Genomic DNA, 6725 nt, shown 5'->3' on the forward strand with positions numbered 1-6725 from the left:
GGTCTTATTATATATTCAAATATTTTTATCAACTAAATTTAATTAACAAAGTTCAAACTCAACAAAAATTACTAGTACAATGAACATGTAAATCACAAGTTTTTTTTTTTTAACATTTTTTTGTTCGTGCGTTTTCTCTTTATCGTCATTCTTTTGTTGTTGTGGCTATTGTTATATTTTTTTTTATTTCTTCTCCTTTTCTTCTTAAACTCTGTTTGATTGATGTATAAGATGAGATATAGACACAGATATTAAAAACATAGATTAATAGACATAAAATATTTGTGTCTATATGTTATATTTGGCAAAAATAATGAACAAGACACACAAATATTTAGAAAAGACTAAATTACCCTTCATTCAAAAAAGGTTTGAAAAGATAGGAAGACAAAATTTGAAAATTTAAAAATTGAATAAGAATAAAAGAATAAAAAATTAGTGTCTCACAAATTATGTCTCAGTGTCTTAGCAAATTAGAGGTACACAAATTTAATGTCTCTGTCTATCTGTGTCTTTCCTTGTCCTTCGAAAATTTATGTCTCACATGACCAAACAGTAGGCATGTGCTACCGTGTCCATGTCTCAATAAAAAATGGACGACATAGACATCAACCAAACATTACCTTAGTTATTATAGTATTTCTTATTTTTTTCTTCTTTGCTTTATTTTTTCCCTCTTTTTTTATTAGGTGAAATAAGAAGAATTATGAATAAATAAAACATAAAGAAAAAGATGAAAAAGAAAAAGAAAAAAAAATGATGATGGAGAAGAAGATGATGATGGAAAAGTTTTGAATATGTAGAATTTTTTCAAAAAGTAGTACCGAAATTTTTCAACCATGAGATAAGAACTTTTTTTAATTTTGACATCAAAATTTCTTAATTATGACACATATTCTTATTAAGAGTGTGAAATAAAAAAAATCATGAGAATGTGAAATAAGATGATGAGGATGGAAAGTTTTGAATTGTGCATAATTTAATAGAAATAGCACTGAAATTTTTTAACCGTGACACAGAAATTTCTTAATTTTGATACCAAAATTTTTTAAGTGTGACACATGTCTTCTTAAGAGGGTGAAATAAGAAGAATGATGAAAATGTGAAACAAGTAAAAGAAGAAAAAGACTACATCGATAAGAAAAAGAGGAAGAGAAATTTTAAATTGTATAGAATTTATTAGAAAAATAGCACCAAATTTTTTTTACTGTGACTCAAGAAGTTTCTTAATTTTGACATCGAATTTTTTTAACCATAACAAAAAAATTAACTAATTTTTCTTATCATTGAACTAATTGAGTGATATTAAACTCATATATAAGAGGTCTAGCCATTATTGTGTCATTTGTAACAAATTATTTTTTTAAATATATTTAAATGTATTTTATTGATTGAATGAATTAAAATTTTGGATGGATGATTCTTAAAGATTTTTTGTATCATTTATTAAAAAATTCGATGTCATTTCCAACATATCGGAATCAAATAATGTTAGTGTTGTATTAAAGGGTAATGGTTTGATGATACAATAAGGAAGTTCGATAAAAGCAACAGAAAAAATTGCCCATATACCAGTAAGTGAAGCTTATTTGGGTCGAATTATAAATGCTTTGGTTAAACTAATTGACGGTCGAAGAGAAATTTCATCTTTCGAATCTCGATTAATTGAATCTTCAGCTCTCGACATTATTTCAAGACGTTCCGTATATAAGCCTTTTCTAACAAGATTTATTGTTATTGATTCAATGATCTCTATAGGACGTGGTCAGGGAGAATTAATTATTAGGGACAGGTAAGACATATCAGTAGCTACAAATACGATTATAAATCAACAAAGACAAAATGTAATAGGGTAAAGTACTAAATTAGTCCCCTACGTTTAGGCGTAATCCTGCTTTGGTTCTTAAAGTTTAAAGTGTCTTATTTGAATCCAAAAAAGTTTCATTTAGCTTCAATTTAGACCCATCATGAGGTCAAAGTTAAATAATTAACGAAATGTCCTACATGACAGCAGTACAAAAACAAGATCGATAATCTGGAGAATAAGTATAAGTTTCAGAGACACAAAATCAACCGTGGATGCATCAATACATTTATTTATCATTTTTTATAATTTAAATGAAATATTTTCTATAGAACTAAGGATAATAATAAATAAATGTATTGATACATCCACAGTTGATTTTGTACCTCTGAAGCTTGTATTTATTCTCCAAATTATCGACCTTGTTCTTGTACTGCTGTCATGTAGGACATTTCGTTAATTATTTAACTTTGATCTCATTGTGGGACTAAATTGAAGCTAAATTAAATTTTTTTGGATTCAAATAGGACACTTTAAACCTTAAGGACTAAAATAGGATTACGTCCAAATGTAAGGGACCAATTTAGTACTATACCCAATGTAATACTTGTTTATGTAGCAATTGGTAAAAAAACATTATATGTGGCTCAAGTAGTGATAAATCACTATTTTATGGTATATTTTGGATTGAATTGAGTGGATCTTGTCAACTATTCTCACACTTATTCATGTAAATTGCATGTTTTTAAGTTTCCTTCCTAATTTTGTGTTATGATTGAAAACATAAGCCTTAAAATCGCTAATTTTTATTCTTAATTTTTGTCGTTATAGTATAGTGGTGAGTATTCCCGCCTGTCACGCGGGTGACTCGGGTTCGATCCCCGGTAACGGCGCTAAAAACTTGACGGAGAAAAAATGTCGGTAAAAAATTTTCGCTAAAATAATCGCGTTGCAAGTGTTAGAAACAAGAGACTAAACTGAAGTAAGGATTTGTATATTATTAAATGTAATCAAGTTGTCTATTCAAGTTGTTTAGAATGATACAATATAAAGGGTATTTATAGGTACTAAGAGAATCGTAATAATAAAGACGTAATCACCTATAATAAATATTCAGATATACTAAATAATACTAATTGATCCTAATTATATTCTAACATCCCCCCTCAAACTCAAGTGACAACTTGAGTTTGAAACTTATTTAAAATAACGAAATAAAGAGAAAAAAGAAAAAAAAATACATAAACTCTCTAAAACGGGTGCAGACGGAACTACTGGAAGGAAGCGCAGATGGAACTGCCGCTTATCTGAAGGAAGCACAGACGAAACTATCACTAGTCTGAAGGAAGGGCAGACGGAACTGCCGCTTATCTGAAGGAAGTGCAGACGGAACTGCCGGAAAGAAACGCAGACGGAACTGCCACAAAGAAATACAAACGAAACGCAAATCGAACTGCCACAAGAGAACATAAACGGAACTGTCACGAGAGAACGCAGATGGAACTGCCACGAGAGAACGCAGACGGAACTATCACGAGAGAATGCAGACGGAACTGCCGAAAGAGAGCAAAATCTATATGATTTCTTCATGAGAATAGGAAAACAGCGGATGACATTGGTGTTTGATCATTCAACTCGAAAAGATACAAGACGGAGAGAATAGGCTAGTCGGTAAGGTGAAAAAGCATCAAAGGAGTGACAAAAGGTAAAGAAAAATGGCATAGAAAAAAAAGTGCAAAAACTACGGTGATTTCATCGCAAGAAAAACAACATATCCTCTTCAAGGAGGATACCATGGCTCTGATACCATGTTAGAAACAAGAGACTAAACTGGAGTAAGGATTTGTATATTATTGAATGTAATCAAGTTGTCTATTCAAGTTGTTTAGAATGATACAATATAAAGGGTATTTATAGGTACTAAGAGAATCGTAATAATAAAGACGTAATCACCTATAATAAATATTCATATATACTAAATAATACTAATTGATCCTAATTGATCATAATTATATTCTAACAGCAAGTATATATCTAAACTGACAATTAAACCTCAATTAACATTTAAATTGTTTGTCACTTAAGCAAACCCAATAAAAATAACCGAAATATTTAAATCTCGGGTCGTCTCTCAAAGAAATTGCAGGAAAGTGTAAATGTGTAATTTATTGTTGGCTATGATGTATATTTTGGGATTTTTGTAATAAGAAACAAGAAAGTAAAATGGCAAGAAAATAAACTAATAACTAAGAAAAGTCCTAGCAGGAGGTAAGAATTGGAATTCCTATCCTCGTTATCATCCTCAATTGTGATGGTAAATGTAAATTCCCTTTACTTAGTTACCCTTTACTTAGTTAACCTCTAACAAATAAAGGAAAGTCAAGTGCGTACAATCAACTTGAGTTCACAACTCCTAGTCAAACCACAATGAAAGACTAGATTTAGTGAAGTTCAAGCTAACCGGCAATCTTTAATTATCATTCAACAAGAGACTTTGACAATTCAAGAGTCTCCAAATTATCAACCCAAGTCAAGAACACAAAAATCTATTTTAAAATCCAACCAATTATTTCATCAAACACTTGGAAGACACTAAATAAAAATATAGAAAATTAACCATAAATATTAAATCTAAACTACCAAATGCAATAATCAATAACTAACAATTAAAGAAAGAAGCCATAAACATGGAATACTTCAGATTGCATTAAAAGGGAATTAAATCTCCCCTCATTAGAAAGGGGGGAGGGGTGCCGAGATCCTGGGCAGCGGGGTCTTCCCATCATGATCGACTAAAGGCAAAAGAGATATTGGTTCGAGTCCAATTCATGATTCCAGTTCAGAAGGACTTCATTCAATCGAAGAAAAGAAGGAAGCATTACGAACAGATAGCCCAGACAGGGTGACAAGATGTGACAACCAAAAGGAATCCTTTTCGCTTTCTCCAACAACGAATTCGAAAGTCAGCAAAAGACAGCACTAAAAAAGTCGCATTCTACAAAAAAATCAAAGAAAAAATGAAGTAAATAGAATATTCAAGAGGCCTGTAAAGATTTCTATACAAAAATAGAGCATCTTGTAGAAGTCTTTTCGAATAATTTTTTGTCTACCTTATTATCCTTCAAGGATCCTTTGATTCATTACGTTAGATATCAAGGAAAATCCATTCTGACTTCAAAGAATGCGCCTTTTTTGATGAATAAATGAGATAACAAAAAGAGCTGGTAAACTAAATTGGAAAAATAAAGAAATCAACAAGAGAAGATAGACTAAGATACTAGAACAATAAAAGGTAGAAGAAAACTAAATTAAAGTAAGATAAAATTCTGAAGTTAAGAAGAAATAAGACTAAAAATCCTAAAACCTAGAGAGAGGAGAGAGCCTCTCACTTTAGAAACCTACATCTAAAACCTAAAGTGTGAATGAATGAAGAGTGAATCCCCCTTTCTAGCTTCACTCTGCAGCCTCTTGTCTTCATTTTTGGGCCTGAAACTGGGTCAAAAGCAGCCCAAGTCGGGACCGACTTCCATGGGTAACAATTTTTCTTTTCAACACCAATTCTTACTCTTCTTTGTTAGTTAGTTGTTGCATTGCATGATAGATTGCATGGTTAGTTAGTTGCTTGCATTTAGGTACTACTTAGTTGAAGTAATGATTTCCTTTTCAAGAAACTATTTTAGGGTATTTTACTAATTTCAATTAAAATTTTTGTTGAACTTGCTTAAAGAAATTTAATTTGGAACATGGTTTTAGAGCTCAAACACACAAGCCCAGTGAGATTTTTGAACCTATTTGATTGGTTGCATCTTATCAACCAATATTTTATTTTGGCGTGTGTTGTTCTCTCTAAGACTGTAATCTTTGTCTTGCTTGATTCTATATTTCCATTGTTTGATATATGTATGCACTTATGTGATTGAGACCCTTGTTTCACTATAGCTCACATACCCATATGACCTTACCCTTTCATCATCTTTTGCAATCTAATGTTGAGCCTATTGTATCTCATTTGTTCTTTATTTTAGCACATCATTAACTCTAAGCAAAAAATAATAAATGTCCCTAATTTGAATCCTTGGTTAGCTTAGACTAGTGAGATTTACATGAATTAAGTGTAGAGAATTTAGGTTTGGAGAATACTTGGTTTGAGAATTGGGTATTATATATTTTTGTGAAAATGTGAGAAAGATAGTTGAGCAGATATTCTTGCATTCAATACCTTAATCATATGCATTGAGAAAAATAAGAAAAAAAATAAAAAGAAAAGAAAAAAAAGCAATAAAAAGGGGACAAAATGCTCCAAAGTAAATGGTGTAGCAATGCATATGTACTGTACTCAAATTTGGGATGCATGAATATGTGGCAAAAGATAGTTAATGGGTAGTTAGATTTTTTATTTTGATTACATGGATTGTCTTAGGTTAGGTGAGAAGTTTAGGTTAATCAAGGATTCGAATTTTAGTCCACTTAACCAAATACATTCCTACATTGACCCTAACCCCATTACAACCCTTAAAAGACCTCTTGATATGTGTATTCGTGCATTAAATTTTTGTCAATTGGTAGAAGAAGAACAAGTTTTAGAAAGCAAGATTAGTAGAGAATTGAGAGAATCGAACCTTAAACACTTGAGCCATTAGGGTGTATACACTTCCGGTGAGAGTTCGGTGCTCGATTCTTTGTTCTCGGCTTTCATGAGCTTTCTTCTTACAAGTCTACTTGTACTTCATTTTGAGATTTGTATTAGTGAAATCCAGTTTATATTTGTTCTTGAAAGATTTGTTTACTTTTAACCAAGTAGGTAGAAACATTTAGCATGTAGTTGTATTTATATAGATAGGTGGCATTGCATAAGTCTTACCATCCTCCCTTCACTCTTTTGTTTCCCTTGAGGTTAGCATGAGGACATGCTAATGTTTAA

General features: G+C 31.2%; 1 non-coding gene across 1 annotated transcript; it reads left to right on the plus strand.

Annotated features, from left to right (window-relative positions):
* On the plus strand, positions 2626 to 2697 carry TRNAD-GUC. Its single transcript has one exon. It is a non-coding gene; the product is annotated as a tRNA-Asp (tRNA).

Source organism: Arachis ipaensis, chromosome B09 (genome assembly GCF_000816755.2).
Source record: "Arachis ipaensis cultivar K30076 chromosome B09, Araip1.1, whole genome shotgun sequence".
NCBI lineage: Eukaryota > Viridiplantae > Streptophyta > Magnoliopsida > Fabales > Fabaceae > Arachis > Arachis ipaensis.